The sequence below is a fragment of the Coloeus monedula genome, assembly GCF_965178545.1.
Source record: "Coloeus monedula genome assembly, chromosome: Z".
NCBI lineage: Eukaryota > Metazoa > Chordata > Aves > Passeriformes > Corvidae > Coloeus > Coloeus monedula.
In genome coordinates this window covers 24169669-24187374 of record NC_138822.1, presented here as the reverse complement: position 1 = coordinate 24187374, position 17706 = coordinate 24169669, and positions in this window count along the sequence as shown.

Here is a 17706-nt window from a genome sequence, read left to right as displayed (position 1 = left end):
TGGTATCCTGCCATGTCTCAAATGAAAGGACAGCTGGAAATGGCCTTAAGTTGCACGAAGCGAGAGGGGTAGATCAGTAGTTAACTCATGTAAGCACAAATTAACTGTTAAGAGTCAGCAAATGTTAATCACAAGCCTAAGAAACAGGATGTGCCTTACCCTTGTCAAGATAAGACAAACACAATGCAGCGTGTCAAGGTAAGAGGATCAGAACCTGTTTGAAATCAGCACAGAAACTGCTGAATCAGCCAACGAAGGACTGCTCATGCTCCAGAAAGAAAGGTGACAAGTGCATTGTTGACGAAGACTACTAACCTTCATCAGAAAGACCCCCCTCGAGGAAGAAGAGGAGCCTTCCTCAGTGTGACCACCAGGGTACACAGCGCCTGCGTGGCATGTATACTAACGATATTAATGACTTCCGATAAGTAATTTGTACAACCACTCCTATCCCAAGGAATGTGATGAATATTCATGAATTTTACCCATCTGCTGTGCTGTATGGAGTGCTGTGCGTGCGTGTTAGGAGGAGCGATCCCCCCACACCCAGCACGCTGAATAAAGCAAATGACCACTTCTCTGACTGTCTCTGAAGTGTCTCTTGGCCCGGTTTGGGGTGATTCACAAGGAACCAGCCTTGGTGATTCTGTGATACGGTTCTTCAGGAAGAGCATGGCTAATATACAAAATACTGTACACAAATAAGAAAAGCACACATACAAAATAGACAAACTGATTTCCTTGGATTCCTCTTTATTGGAAAGTTTCTGGAAAATAAAAATCCAATCAACCATGTCTGAAAAATCCCAACCAACCAACCAAAAACCCCAAACCCAAGCAAAAATCTGAGCTTCAGTAGCCATTAAAATGAATGTAAATTGCCACAACCTAGAAAAAAGACCTTTGGCTTTTACTGTAGGTCACGTAGTATTCATTAATTTAGCTGGGGCTCTGAGAACTGTCACCTATGGTTTCCTGTCGCAGCGGGGATTACTGCAACAAGTGTATTTCAAACCAGGAGTCCCGTGGAAACGAAGTATATATGGACAGATTCATGGTAGATGTTTCAGAGATGTTTATTTCTCCAGCTGCATGGCCAAGGCTCTGCTCAGGAACTCCGCAGTCATGGGACCCGAGGGTCCTTGGCGTTATCAGGGAACCCAAACCAACCAATGGGGAATGAAGCTGGGCAGGGGCAGGGAAACCCCGTGTCTCCCCCCCAGGGCCCATCTCCCAGGGCTCCGTGGCAGGGGGAAGGGACCCCAACATCTCACCCGTTTTATTTTAATAAAAGGAGAATGAAAACAACTGGATAAACATAACAAGAACAGTTTCAAGACAAAACAAGCCACCCTCCTGAGTCTTTAAATGTCCAAACAGATTCTGTGGAACATCTTAGGGCTGACAGAAGGGAGAACTCTCTGGGCATGCTTTGTGGGGAAACTGAGGCAGGAGAGGGTTTAATTTCTTCTCTCCCTCTTTTCATCCCCCCCTTGGCATCGGAGAGGAATTGTAGGGAAATGGAATTGTATAGGGAAGCCATGGGGTGAAAAACGGATTAGGAATAAACTGGGGATAGGGTAAACTTAGGAAGGGGTTCATACTGGGTATAGGGTAAAAGGGGAAAGTAGGCTGTGAGTAGGGAAATTGCAGGGATGGATATTGTTTATAATTTTGTGCATAACGGCTGCCTTTGACTGGAATACCTCCAGGCCCAGTAACATTCGCTGCTTGTAAACCCTTCTCTCCTTGCACTATATCAAACTGTACAACTTCTCCATCTCCTACACTTTGCAGGTAATTTTTAGGGTTATTCCTTTTAATGGCAGTTCTATGGATGAATAGATCTTCCCCTGTATCATCTCGTGTTATAAACCCATAGTTGTTTTTTACATTGTACCATTTCACAGTTCCTGTGATTTTTGTTGCTATAACTCCTCCTATCACATGCTTGCATGTTCGTCGTGGCTGCTGGTCCCGTGTGGCCGCCGCCTCGCCGACTCCGACGTCTCGGCCGGGCCCCCGCGTTGCGGCTGCTCCGCGCTCTCCGAGCGGCGCTGCTCCGGCGCGTGTCTGGGCTCTGCGCGGCCCCGCGTTGCCATCGCCGCTGGCTCCGTGGCCTGTGAGCGGTTTTGCTCCGCAAACTCCACGCTGCTTTGGGTGCGGCCCTGTTCCGGCTCGGCGCTGCGCTGCGCGGCTTCTCCTGTTGCTGTGGGAACCGCCGCTTCTCCCTCCACAGGGCTCTCCGAGCCGTGTGCTCAGAGCGGGCTGCCACGCCGATGCCCCGTTCCTGGCTGTTCGTGGCCCACGGCACCCGCGGCACCTGCGGCATCGCTCCCTCACTCACGGCCACGTGGCTGGGGACCCCGAGACAGGGATGGGGTCCACGATAAGGCGCGCGCTCCCGAGGGGGCCGGGCGCATCCAGCGCAGGCACGTCCGCCGGCGTGTGCCACAGGGATGGCGACCGCGCGGCCTCGGCCGCGGGACTATGGCCATCCTTTGCTTTAATAGGACCATATAAATGCTCCTGAATAGCTTCACTGACTACCATGGATCCACGCAAGGCTTCAATCACTAATACATGTTCTGTTTGATCTTTCATCTCCCTGACAAGATCCAGGAGGTTCAATATCAAAAAGTAAGTCTCGAGAAATATAGGAGAAATTTTTGAAAAGCCAGTTGAAAAAAATGTTCTAGATCTCCCGGTTCCATTACTTTTTTGTTTTGTTGTTCAAGGATTCCTTTAACTTCTAGGTACATTTCTTTCTGTGGCTCAGAGAGCTCCATTTCCCACGATTCTTCCATAGTCCAGAGACAATATCCAAACCAAGATGAGAAGAGAGAGGTCTAGAGTGGTTATTTTACTCACGAATTTTCCTCAGGGATCGGTATCTTGCTCTCATTCCTCCACCAGTTTGTCGCTGCTGGGATTACTGCAACAAAGTATATATCAAACCAGGAGTCTCGTAGAAACGAAGTATATATGGACAGATTCGTGGTAGATGTTTCAGAGATGTTTATTTCTCCAGCTGCATGGCCGGGGCTCAGCTCAGGAACTCCGCAGTCACGGGACCCAAGGGTCCTTGGCGTTATCAGGGAACCCACACCAACCAATGGGGAATGAAGCTGGGCAGGGGCAGGGAAACCCCGTGTCTCCCCCCCAGGGCCCCTCTCCCAGGGCTCCATGGCAGGGGGAAGGGACCCAACAGTTTCCTTTTTCTTCAGTGCTCTTTGAGAAATATTTCTGCTGTTCACCTCTACTAATAGACAACACCAACCTCCTTTTAGGTTCATATTGCTCTAGAATAATAATAATTAAAAAAAAAAAATTCTAACTTGCATTCCTTGAAGCTGTCTGACTTTGGATGTTGTCTCAGCAAGGGTACATGTACATGCTTCTTTTGTAAGCTCATAGAGCCTCACCCTGTCTGTTCTCCCTGTGTTCCACAAGCCAAGTAGCTGTATTAGTGCATGGCACAGCTGACTTACTGTCCATCTTCTGTCTGAAAGGGATTTATCCTCACAAGATACATGCCACAGCAACACCCTGCACACAGGCTTGCTTTGGGTTCTGGCTGAACTCTGGCCAGATCTGAGCAGAGGCAGAATCTTCTCATGCTGAACTACGTAGTATACAGAGTTCTACAGTCTTAATTGTTTGTGATGCTATTTTTACTACTTAGCTCTATAAATAGCTTGCCTAAGAAGATACTTCACTAGAGGCCATATGGCATATTTCCTTTCTCTTAGGATCTAGTATTGTCATACTGCTATGGACTTTTTTTACTGGAGCAAAAAGTAGAAAGAAAACAAGACAACTGATAGTGTGATATATGTAATTAAGTTCCCTTACCTAATGCTGAGTAATAATTCATTCTACAAGCATAGCCATTGATTTATGCAACCAGATTTTGTCGTCCTATATCATGCTGGTTTATATAAATCAGGACTAAAACTCAGTGCTTTTACCTGTAAGAAGAAGCTTTTCTCATCATCTCGAATATTACTGAAGATTTTTATAGCATTCGAACACCCAGCTAATGCGGTAAAAATTCCGTAGGAGTAGGAGGATGGATAGCTTGTGAGGGGTTTTAGAAGCTGAGGCAAATCTCTATCTTACATGTCTGAAACTGTCTGGAAAGTGCTAAGGGCTGTATTTTGAAATTAATTTCTCAGAGAGTACACAAATATACAAATACATTGTAGACTGTACAATGGATCTCTTGGACTCCAAAGTAATAACAGATGTAAATATGCCTGAAGTGTTGCTTCACTGTATGTGGGGTTGATTTATGTTCGTTTGTTTGTTGTGTGGGAAAGTAGCAGTGTCTTGAAAGAAATAAGATGTCCTCTTGGATTGGGGGTTTCTTTCCATTTCCCAAAGTTACACTTGGAATTGTAACTTTCCTTAGCAGGCCCTTGCAGTGAGTTATCCCTGAACGTGTGGCTCCACTGCCTATCAAACCCTATGGTTTCTTACCCCCCCTTTATGGAACTGGGGGATCTATAGGGCATGCCTGCCTATTTCCCCCCAGCTCCTATCATCACCCATTGCCAAAATCCTCCTGGATCCTAAGGTCGACATCTGCTAATTGCTTCAAATATCACAATTTAACGTTCCTTTCGGTTTAAAAATTTCATTGGTTGTACGTTACTACAATGGTGCGTACAGAACTGCACCAAAGTGAACTTCAGTTTAAAAAGAAATTTGAGATGTTGCAACTGCACTGCTTATATACAATTACCAATTTCATTTAAAAGCTTTCTACAGATTGGTACAACTGTACTGACCATATGTAAAGATACAAATATCACTTTCAGTTCACACAATCAAACATATTGCAGGTTACAAAGTAGTGCCTATATATGTATGTATATAAAGAGACAAACATCAATTTAACTATCTAAATATCCACAGAGCAGTAACTAAACTGCACAACTCTACACAGCTTTACATAGAACTCCATACATACATAATCATAACAATCAATGATATATAATATATTAACATCTGTATAATAATATACACAGTGAACCTATACATAAATATGCAAAGTACCTATCTAAATCTCTGTATATCACCTGTAATCACCTATAACTAAATAACATAAATAAATAACAGTACATAATTTGAAATATAATTCTTGGCGTATAGAAACATAGCTATTTATATACAGACAAAAACATAACGGAATACAGATATGGAGAAAACAAGATATGGATGGAACCGAGCCAGCACATTTCCCCATGATTCCCCTCAGTCACTTCCTCCTGTGCAGAGCAGCCCTTCTGGAAACAGAGCAGAGAGAGATTTAGGAAGCAAAGGAAATACTGAGTGACCTCCACCGTGCCCTGAGCTTCACCAAGGTCTCAGCACACCTGCAGCTCCTCCAGTCCCTCCTCCAGACCCTCCAATCCCATTAGGCCCCCAAATGCTGCCATCCCCCTCAGTGTCCCCCAGTGCCCTGAGCCCCGCCAGCCCTCTCAGTCCATGCCATTTCTCTGTTCCCTCAGACCCTGCCATCACCCTCAGCTCCCCCAGACCCCTCAGTTTCACTCCTTCCTCTCAGCTCCCACAGCCTCACTGTCTTCTCAGAGCCACCACCATCACCACCCACAGCAGCACGGGGCCTTCAGAGGCGCTGTCCCCTGCGGCAGCCCCGGTGCCCTCCACCTTACCGGCCCTCCAGCGGCTCCCCGGTGCCTTGAGCCGCGCGGCCCCTAAGGTGGGGCACTGCCTGGTGCCCGTGGCGCTTCCCGCCGCTCCCGTCAGGTGTGGGCAGCCGGGACCTGGGGCTGAAAACCCTGCTCGGCCCGGCCCGGCTGCCAGCACGGACCCCGGCACGGCCAGAGGGGACAGAGGTGGCACAGCGGGCAAGGCATGAGGGCACAGGGCAGCAGAGTGGGGAAAGAGGGGGAAAAGTAGCATATACCTTTGCAAATACCAGTACGTTACCTAAATATCCATAGACACAGAACTCTAGAAATACAGGCTTCTAGAATTAAACCCTTATCTAGTTTTCATTAGGATGTCACATCTTTTCAGAGTGCTGATGTGATGTGTCCATCAGATGTGGTACATCTCCCATGCATTGCTACGCAGCATGTAGCTCACACACTGTCAGCTCTTTGGAAGGCACGTTCTGTTGCGGGTCCTCGCTGGTGCAGGACAGCCAGCAGCTCCTGCAGGAGACACAGGATGTAGGGACTTGTCTAAGGAGCTGCATTCAAACAGCAGTGACCCACAGGTGTCTCCGAGTCCTCTGAGAATTCTCTTCCACAGTGTGCAGAAACATCCAAGCACTCATGCCTCCAGTTGGAGGGGGGAGAGGAAGCAGTGCATGATTTTAGTGAGAGTACAAAATTGGAGACTATCACTGCTAAACCATGAAAACCAGGAGAGAAATGGATGAATTTATGCACTGAAAGGCCTCTGATATTTTTTTATTGGAGAAAGAAAAGCTATTCATAGTCTAAATACATCTTATATACAGAATTAGAGAAGAAAAGAATTTCAGGGCTGTATTTTGTTACACAAATGTGTTGTGCTGTTTGGCAGGCCCACGTCATCTCAAGGACCCACCTACTTAGAAAATTCCCCTGCTTCCAGACACACAAACAGGACTACCTCTATCCAGGTTTTGAACTCATGTGCTTGACCTGCTGCCTTCTCCTCCCACCTGCAGCACTGGCATCAGTTTGCTCTTTTCAGTAGCACTTTATTTTCACATCTAGAATTAAATAACAGAGGAGACTTCCATACAAAACTGCACTTTCTACCAACAGTGCTTCCCTCTTTTGGTGCTTGCAAATGTCCATTGTCAAAATGGAGCTTGCAACTCGCTGAGAATTAGCTCAGAAATTTACTTACCTTCTGTGGGCTGGAGATTAGAGTCCAGCAAATATTTTTTTTTAAATGTGCTGCCATACAGCACATATCTATCATGGCTGGGACAGAGATTTAAAAGCAATGTCTGCTGAGGGATCTGATGCTGCAGATTCCCACAAGCCAAAGAGAATCTGTTTTTGCAAAGGCACCAGGAGTCCAATGCTGGACGGGGAACTTTTTTCAAGAAGGTGGACTTGGGAGGCTGTAGGAAGGGTGGTAAGAGTGGGGAGAATGGGCAGATGTGCCCATGGGTGAATCCACACTCTGACAGCTGCTCCAAGGACACCACCTGACATGCACAGGACATGGGCACTGCTCTGTGCAGAGGACGTGTCCCTGAGGTATTGACAACACAAACGCTATTGAAGTATCTTGCAAACACATTAGATGAACGTCTTCCTAACCTCTACACTTGTCATGGGGACACTTAACATTTAGGCATCCAAAATTCATAATTCATGAAAAAAAAATGGGAATAGGCAAGCAAGAAACCTGCTGCACACATCAAGCAAGAAACCTGCTCCCGCTGTAGTACGGTATCTCCAAGAAATATCTGGGGCCTGTGACAATGTCTGAGAGTTTCCCTGGGCAAGTCTGTGAGCTGCAGAGACTTACCTGTAATGGACAGAAGGAAAGAAGAAAGTTCAGGAGCATCTTACCTCCTCCCCTCACTTTTAAACCAGTTTTTCTCTCCCTCATAAAAAGACAATACTGAGGATCAAGGCACCTGAGGAACTGAAAAGCTTTTTCCTCTGCTGCTGTGCTACAGACAGATTCAGCAGCATTGCTTCACATGGAGAATCCACAAAGTGACCAAAAGTCACTGCCTTAGTGCCCCTTAAAGGTTTAAAATCTCAGCAGACCCAGGTGGAAGAGGCTTGCATGCTACCTGTTTGTTCTATTGGCCCACTTCTGTCTGGCACAGCTTTGCATGACTAAGAATAACAAGGGGCAGCTCCCTATCACTCGTGCAACTGAGGGACCCCTCTGGCCCCAAGACTCAGGGCACTCTCATCACCCATTTTGTAAGCAACCAGTTCTGCTCTCATGGCAGCCAACCACCAAAATCCTTGCTGACCTAGTGGGAGTAGCAGCAGTTCCCATACCTGATGAATACAACTGAGTCTGGGCTGGACAAATGAGACACACAGTAGCAAATGGACCTGTCTTTGAAAACAACCACCTGCCACTGTTGCCTCCTATTTGCAGTAGTGTCCCATCAGCCTGAGGTACCTGGCAGCCCTCAGTGTCAACTTGGGCTTCAGATGACAGACAGACTCTGGGGTTTCTGGAGGTTATGCACCTAATGGAGGTGGGGACTCCCTCTCCAGACTGAGCAGGGGAGCCCCATGCAGCAGTTCTGCTCATTCCTGTCCTTACTTCTCAGAGAATCAAAATGACCATTTTATGATTGCTGAACCCAAGACAGCATCCAACTCTCCTGTCACTCACCAGTCCTCTGCTCACAAAGAGCATGCTCAGCATCACTCTCGCTTGCTCACTTGGTTACCAGCTGTGTCAAAAGTTCTCTGTCACATGCTCCAGGAACCTCCTGGATTGTTTGCTCTCCTCTGCACTATATTGCCAGCAGACGTCCCCACCTTGTTCTGTTCTGCTTGCAGAGCCTCGTACTTATTTATCCATGGGCACCTGGAAGGGGGGCAGTCACAGAGGATTCTCTGCCCCATCTGCACTAGGCAGGAACTGAAACTCTCTATAGTCACAACTGAAAGCCTGTATCTGCACAGGATACAGGTTTTGGCTGCCCCACTCTTCCTTGGGTTTTGGCTGTGTAGCGGGTTCAGTTCGTAAACCGGGTGGAAACACCAATTAAGTGTAGTGCTTTGGTTCAAAATATCCATTACTTACTTATTTTCCTTCTGTGATATAAGAATTAGGAGAAAGCAAAGCAGGCACAAAACTTAAAAGAATATAAAGAAGTTTATTAACAGACCTAAAAGAAGGAAAAAAAGATTAAACTTTCAGAACACTTCTCTTCCCCCCACCTTCCTCCTTTCTCCCACTGACAATGTAAAAAGACAACCCTTGAGATTTTTTCAGTCAGTTTACCACCTCTGTAATAATTTCTTTTTTCAGTTCACTTAGGGAGAGGAGTCTCTCTTGCTCATGCTATGGAGACATTTCCACAAGAAACAATTCTCTCATGGCTTCAGTGTCACAACGAGACAGCTGCCCGGGTTGGTTCTCTGCTTGCATGTGAAAGTCCCTTCCCTCGACTTACAGCTTTCCCCACAACAGCTTTCGAGGGTCCAATCTTGAGCTACTGGGGTACCCTTTTAAGGTTGAGCTGTTCAGAAACAAAGGTTCTCTTCACCTATCTCTGGGAGCATCTTCAGCTCCAGGAACAGAGGCCTTCCTCTTCCTTTGGGAGCAAGAGTCTTCATCACTTTCATCTCTCTCTGTTCAAGATTCTCACCAGATCACAGCTACTTCAACATTTGCTTATTTCAGCACAGATACTTTTGCTCATAATTGCAGTTTGAACGCTCCATCCCCCCATGCTTTCATGAAATTACAATGGGTACTCTGATGTATCATAGTCCATCACCATAGCTTTACAACAGAATTTCAGCTTCTAGACTTGAAGCATCTCCTCTTTCTCCTCCCTCAGGGTTTCAGCTCTTCCTTCTTCATTGAGTTTGGCATCTTTATGGTGTTGTCTTCACTTGCCTTCACCTTTCCTCCTCCTCCGACTCGGGAGATGATTGATGTCTGTAGGCTTTATCTGTTCTGGAGAATCTTACAGCACTAAAAGGGTTAATCTCACCCAGGCCTTGCAGCTGGCATTTGCTTATCGCTGTTGGTCACATGATCTTTGCTGGGTGGCGGCCTCAGATGAATTTGCGGCCGCACTGGAGCGGGCCGGCCTGGCCGAGCTGCGCTGCGGGTGGAACAAGGCCACTCGGCTCCAGGGTGGCTGTCTCCTGGCCGGCCCAGCCTGTAACTGAAGCGGCAACGCCGGGTGTCCAGCGAGCAAAAGTGGCTGAGATCTCAGCCAAGTCGAGCTGCGGCCGACCCAGCCAGGTCGTGCCGAGCAGGGCCCGGCCCAGCCCTGCCGGGCCACGCCGCAGCGCCCCCGAGTTACTTGTCCAAAAGCCGGAAGCAAGAGAGCTTGCCGGGGTTTGTTCGTTCTTAAATGTGGATCACAGAGGCGTGTCAAGCTTCTTAAGTGGGTTAAAAAAGTTGCCAATATTCAGACTAGCCAGTTGATTGGTTCTGTTGGGTCACAGAGGAAGATGTAAGCACCTCTTTGCAAGAGAATCACTTCCACGGCTGAAGCCTTCTTTACTAAAAAAACAAACTATGCTAAACCATGACAGGCTGGAAATGCAATTGCCCTTTCTTCCTCACCTAGAAGTACCGTGTCTGGGCAAAAGCTGGGCACTGGGCCCCTATTCCAAAGCCATTGCAGAGCAGATGAAGGAAGGAGACCCCCAATTCCAAACCATCTCTAAAACCCCAGAAAAAGGACTTTCCATCTTTAAGAAAAAGTGGACAATTCAGAAGTGCATGTATAGCTTATACACAAGGTGACAAGGAAGGCAATCTGCCAACAGAATTGATGTTTTACAAAGTTTTACTGTGAGTCCCAGTCAGGGCAGTTGACACTTGGGAAAGCCATTCTGAAATGGTCCTTGCCATTGTGTTGCAATGATCAGAGATGCCAGGCTGGACAGAGGCACAGCTGATTTTAAAAATGGATGCTGCTCAAAGAAAACAGAAGGAATCATTCCTTTCCAAATTCAGTGTGTCACAGGCTCAAGCAGGATTTCTCTGATGCCCAGCAATACCCAGAAATAGGAGTGAGGGGACCATTTGCATTCCATCTGCATGTTCATGACCTGATTATGACAGGCAAATGCAGTCTGTAACCCCACTAATCCATTCATCCTGGAGTCTTCAGCTTGCTGGTATTTTTGCCCTGACTGCAAAATACCAGGGGGAATGCTGTTTGCTGTCCCACGGATTAGTTCCTTTCAGGAAACTCCAAATACTTACTCAGATTCCTCTTTTCTACAGACAGGAGCGATTTGAGTTGCCAGAACAGAAGAGGGACATAAACCATTGCTCAGGAACCTCCAATGACGAATGCATGGACTCAGATTGGCAGATACTGAGGTGTTTTTTGTGAGAAACAAGCTGGTCTTACACACTTCTTCAAGACACACTATTTCCTTATGTGGTATTTTTCACTAAGCGACCTATCACACATTGCTGCGTCAGCAACACACTTTCTTAATGTCCTTATATGGGGGTGATCACGAGCTGCTCTCTCCTCCAGCAGGCTCCTCTCCTTAGAGTGCTTGTCCTGTGGCATTTCTTTCCCCCAAGGTCAGGCAGAGACAAGCTTCTCTGTGCTGCCGTGGTGTTCTACAGGCACATCCCACAGCCTGTAGCTCAATTCTATCTTATCTTCCTCTACACAGCATCTCTAAGAAATGTTGATGCCAGTAGGATTTAAGCCTAGGTGTTGTTCTGAAGCCCACTGAGGTAAAGGTTTTCAGCACCAGGTCAAGAGCAGGGAGGCAAGTGGCGGAGCACTGATGGACTTGGCTGTGGTTTGCAGGGTGTGCAGTGCCTACCTTTCCTTGCTCTGCCCTTTCTCTGCTGGATGGCACCTTCCTTCCCAGGAGTGAGAGCTGAGTGGCAGGTTCTGCAGCTCCCTGTCACACAACCTGGCAGTAATCTTGAGGCAGTTTCCCTCAACTTGACCATGCCAGGCAGCAAATAGGGCAGGGCCAAGTCTCACTCAGCTGTCTCTGCTTTGATGTCAGAAACTTCTACAAGCAGGGCTTGGTGGCAGAAACCTCTAAGAGTGTGGCAGGAGGGATAAGCTGCAGCCCCTCTGAAGTTCACAGTGAGTCCCCCACAGCCCCCTCACTCCCACAGTCAATTCTCTGACTGCTTGGCTGGGACTGGTTTCTGTGGCTTCCTCCATGTCTCAGTTTTAGAGACAAGTTCAGGAGAAGAACACTCTGGAATGAGTGTTTCCTCTAACAAAAAAAGGGATTCCAACAATCCCTTTCTGCCCATGAGAAAATGAATACTAGTGGATGAAAGTGAACAAAACCAACAGTTTATTGACAAACAGAGTGCCAACACAACACAAGAAGAAAATGAATAAATGCTAGATATTGAATTGTCAAAGCCTTATCCCCACCTCCACCCCCCCAAGCACACACCCACACCAAAACAAAAAAAAACCCAAAATGCCAGGGAAAGAAAAAAAACAACGGCTGACCACATGGTGGAGAAGAGGGAAAAAAATACAAATGCGACAGCTTTTGTCTCAGGGAAGAAAAAAACCAAAAGGTTCATGTAGCAGTTCGGGAAAAAAACCAGATGGGAACATGGTGAATCTCTGATGTTGGTCTCCGCAGCAGATGAAGTTGGTGGATTTAGGGTCCTTTCTCTCACTGGGTTGGCTTTTCCGAGGTCTGGGTCTGGGATGGAGTGGCTTCTCGGCTCCTCGCTGATCCCCTGCTGACCCCGTCTATTTGTCCTCTCTGGCCTTGGACCGGACCAAACCAAACAGTTCAGGAAAAACACAAAGGCTGCTGAAGGACTGTTGTCACAGTCTCCAGAGAAGGGGAAAAAACCTTTTTTTGCCTAAGCTAACAAAAGACCAAGCTAGCTAAGCAACAAAGAGAGCCCAGTCTACCCAGCACTATGGACACCTGGGGAGTGAGGCTTTGAAAAACCTGCGCAAGAGCCCCAAGGCTCTCCCCTCCCCCCCTTAAAGCTGGAGCTTTAAGGACCCACCTTAAAGCTCCAGCAACCATTTCTGGGTGTAGAGCAGATGATCATGGGAATAGAAAACCACCCCAAGACACTCCACCACCATTTCAGGCCTCCTGCCCAACATCATTCTACTTCAGTATTTTTACCACCAGGTGTGACCGATAGGTAAAGCTTTGTAGAGGGAAGACCTGGTAAAATCATGGCTCCGACCTGTTACTTAGCCTAAGGAGAAATGGACTGTGGGAGAATGACTCAGCTAGAACAGAGGAAGTGAGGCATTCGTGCCTGCACCATGGTGTATGGTGGTTGGTTAAATTTGGTTTGTTGTGCCTTAAAACTATGTAAACTAACAACCGACTAACGGCATAAAAAGGCCGGATTTTTTGTAAATAAAGGTCCTCCTTTGCACCTGCCTGGGGACTCCTCGCTGCTCCCTAGCATTACAACCAGGTAAAACTGAATGGACTCTAAAAGTACAAGGCAGGAATGCAGAAAAGATCTGAAGATGGAGCAGCTGTCCTCTGAGGAAAGGCTGAGAGACCTGGGCTTGTTCAGCCTGCAGAAGAGCAGAGGGCGCAGCGGGAGCAGCGGGACCTGGTGGTGCCCGCCCGGCCCCGCACAGCACGTGATGGAGCGAGCCCTGTGAACGCCCGAACGAGAGGGGCGGCGTGTGGGCGGTGGCTGGCAGCGGTGGCGGTGGAGCGGAGCCACACCCAGCTGAAACGCACGCTGGAGCAGGGCGCGGGGGGGCTGCCGCTTGGGGGCTCGGCCGAGGTGCAGTGCCTGGCAGCAGCAGCGAAGCTGCGACCAGAGGAGGCAACGCACAGAGAACTGAGCAGCGCGGCCCGGCCCGGCCCATGCAGCCCCGAACGCGACCCCGGGAAGAGCGCACAGGAACCAGCAGCCCCGACAATTCCAACACGGGAGCGACCAAAAGAGGGAGCAAAGATGCAGTGAGACAGAAAACAGCAGCCACTTGGAAAAGTGAAAAGATCATAGTAGCTAAGATCTTAGGGATAGTAAAATGGTATAATGTTAAGCAAAATTATGGTTTTATAACAAGGTGTGACAACCAGCAAGACATATTCGTGCATAGTACTGCTATTAAAAAGAATAACCCTGAAAAATGCATCCCAAGCTTGGGAGATGGAGAGGTGGTGGAATTCAAAATTATACAAGGTAGAAAAGGGTTACAAGCATCGCAGGTCACTGGGCCTGATGGTGTTCCTGTAAAAGGCAGTATATATGCAAAAAATCGTAGTCATGTTAGACAATATCTCCATTGTAAGCCCCCCCTACTGTCTCCCTTTCCTAATCCCACCTTTCCCTTTTATCCTATGTCCTATTACCCCCAGTGTATTCCCAATCTGTTTTTTCACCCATGGTTTCCCTCACAAAACCATACCTTTGATAATTGTTTCCCCAAAAATCCCTTTCCAATGCCGAGTGGGAGATGAAAAGGGGGAGGGAAGAAATTAAACCCTCTCCTGCCTCAGTTTCCCCACAAAGCATGCCCAGAGAGTTCTGTCTCCCTTCTGTCAGCCCTAAGATGTTCCACAGAATCTGTTTGGACATTTAAAGACTCAGGAGGGTGGCTTGTTTTGTTTTGAAACTGTTCTTGTTATGTTTATCCAGTTGTTTTCATTCTCCTTTTATTAAAATAAAACAGGTGAGATGTTGGGGTCCCTCCCCCCCACCATGGAGCCCTGGGAGAGGGGCCCTGAGGGTACAGACATGGGGTTTCCCGAGCCTCTGGTCAGCCTCGTTCCCCATTGGTTGGTTTGTGTTCCCCTGCGCGGGCAAAGGACCCTCGGTCTGGTGACCGTAACAGTTCCTCGGCAGAGCCCTGGCCATGCGGCTGGAGAAATAAACATCTCTGAAATATCTAGCAAGAATCCGTCCATATGTATTTATTTTCCATGGGACTCCTGGTTTGATATATGCGTGTTACAGTACCCCCCTGTAACACTTCTTCCTTCCCTGTTCCCCCACTGGCCCTTGCTCCATCGCCACTCCCTCAGAGTTTCCCTATTGGTTCCCATATTGGTTTGCCTGTGTACCACCCCCATGCCCTCAGATCATTGGTCCCTGTGCTCTCTGGCCTCATATATAAACCTGGGCCCTCCCATGTTCTGAGTCTTTGTCCCTGGACCTGTTCACATGTGTGGCTGAATAAACTTCTCCTGTGGAACCCTATACAAAGACCCTTCCTGCCTCTTTGCTGTCAACCCGTTCTTGAGCCTATCTGGTGTGTGTGAATGTGTGTTTGAGTGTGTTGGCCCTGCCGAGTGGCTTCATATAGGAGGTGCTTCTGGAAGGTTGCGGCACCCAACATCCGCCCACCGCAACATGTCGCCTGCAGCTGCTCCACAATTTACCTGCAGAAGTTCCTTGGCAGACCCTCTCCTGTCCTAGGCTGTGTCCAGGCAGCACTTCAGAAAGTCACACAAGAGAGAGGATTGTAGCAAGGTGTTCTTCAGCTTTGGGGTCCCTTGTGTGGCTATCAGGTATCAGGCCTGAAGTAAAAGGAAACATGAGACTCCACCTGTTTGTTCTGTATCTGAACCTGCTCCCCTAGACCCCATTCCTTAGGCTTAGTTTTCCAGTGGCTGTTTCTTCCCTGGCAGAGGGTCAGAGACAAGTTTTCACTACCAGAACAGAAAAAACATAAATGCAGCCACACTTGTTCCAACATCCAAAAGATCTTGCCTTGACTGTCAATTTCATTGGCTGATCTCTTTAGTAGGAAGTCCATCAGCAAAACCACATTTTTTGCTCCTTGGAGAATTGACTCCAACTTTTCCACGATTGAAAAACGCCTATGTGAAGCTGAAGTTGGTTTCCTATGATACAGCTGGCAAAGCAAAACAAGTCCAGTGGGAAGGAAATCCACTTTTGCAGTAGCTGCAAAGGGGTAATAAGGTCACAGATTTATTTAATATACCAAGACACAGGCAAAGATTCAGCACACAATTATAGCTGCCATCTGTGAAAACAAGATCCAAAACTTATCCAGGCCACCCAGACACATGAGAGAACAATATCCAGATGATTTAGAAGCCTGAAACTGTCAAAGAGCCAATTAATTTGGAAAAGATAGTACTGTTTTGGAGAAAATTGATGCTCCGTGATTAATAAAGTAAAACACAAGCAGAACTGCTTGGGGTTTGGTTTGATTTACCTAGGTGGCTTGTTTTGGTTTTTGTTTGTTTGTTTGTATAAAAATGGAAGTGGGAAAGGTTCAGTGTACCCTGACAGCCAGGATGGCCAGCTGTGTCGTGGGGTGCCTTAGGCTCAGCATCGCCAGCTAGGCAATGGAGGGGATTGTCTCACTCTGCTCTGCACTTGTGCAGCCTCACCTCAAGTGCTGGGGGCAGTTTTGGACACCCCAATATAACAAAAATATTAAGCTATTAGAGAGTGTCCAAAGGAAGGCCATGAGGATGATGAAGGGTCTAGAGGAGAAGCCATATGAGGAGTGGCTGAGGTCACTTGGTCTGTTCAGCCTGGAGAAGAGGAGGCTGAGGGAAGACTTCATTGCAGCCTACACTACCTCATCAAGGAAGAGGAGGGGTAGACATCTCTTCTCTGTGGTGACCAGTGACAGGACTCAAGTAAATGGCATGAAGTTAAGTCAGGGGAGGTTTTTCACCCAGAGGGTGGTTGGGCACTGGAACAGACTCCCCAGGGAAGTGGTCACATCACCAAATGTGACAGCTTGAAGAAGTGTTTGGGCAATGCTCTCAGGCCCATGGTGTGATTCTTGGGGTGGCCTGTGCAGGCCCAGGAACTGGACTTGATGATCGTGGTGGGTCCCTGCAAAGTCAGCATATTCTGTGAATGTAGGATTCTAGGATTCAACCTGCATTTTTGTCTTGGGGTGACTTGATGTTGTATTCCCTATCGCTGCTCTATGCCCAGAAATTAGTTTTATGCCTTTCTATGCTTTTAAACTGAGCCTGAGCAGAGAGAGAGAAAACTGAGCAAACTTCTCAAAGCAGTGCTTTTCAAGGACAAACAGAGATAACACTCTCGCCTCAGAATTCTTTTTTTCTCCCTGCTGCTGCTGGGCTGTGGGGAGAGGAGCAGAGAAGCACCCTGCTTGCTTGTTCAGCCAGTTTTTAGTTTTGTTTTTTTTTCTCCAGAGAGCTGAACTTTGTTTTCCTGGAATTTCATTTTTTTTCCGTTTTTCTGCTGGACTGCTTCAATATCAGAACACATCAGGAGGACTTTCCACCAAGCACAGAGCCCTGGGCCAAGTCCCAGCTCTGAGGAGGAGGGAGACCAAAAGGGAGGACTCTAACATTTTCCCAGGTTTTTCTCCACAGTGAGAGATTTTATTATTTAGCATTATTATCCTTTTCCTGTGTGTTTGTTAAATAAATAGTTTTTATCTCTTTCACTTTCCTTTGAGGAAAAAGTTTCTTTTTTCCTGAACCTGGTGGGGGAGGAGTGGCATGTAATCTGCCTTCTATCTGAGTATATATTTAATAATTTGGTCAAACGGACACAATTTCAAAGGCTATTTATCACATTGCTGAATGTGCTGCTGGAAAATTCTTGTCATTCAGAGACAGAGTTCAAAGACAGTTCAAAATGTGTACACGAAATTTCAGGCATCACTAAAAGCCAATATGGCATGTTTCTTATCTGTTTATGTTCCACTCCTCTTCTGAGGTTCTCCCATTCATGGAACCAAAGCTGCAGCAGGTGCTGATGGGCTTCAGGGCCATTTTTAGAGCTAGACCTAGAGGAACTAGTTCAACCTGGCAGGAATGGGATTTTTTCTCATGGGAGACAGAACACTGGACAGACTAGAAAGACATTAGTATCTGAGACAATTTCCACCTTACTTTGAGAGAGGTTTGCATAAAGTGAGGAAGTTTTTTTGAGGAAGATTTTTATGCCTGCAATGCCAAGCGACCAGATGTCCACTTTGGGGCTGTATCGCTGGCCTCTCACAGCTTCTGGTGCCATCCACCAAGTAGTCCCAACAATGGAGGTGCGTTTTTCCTTCTTATGGATGAGCTGAGCACAGAGGCCAAATCACCT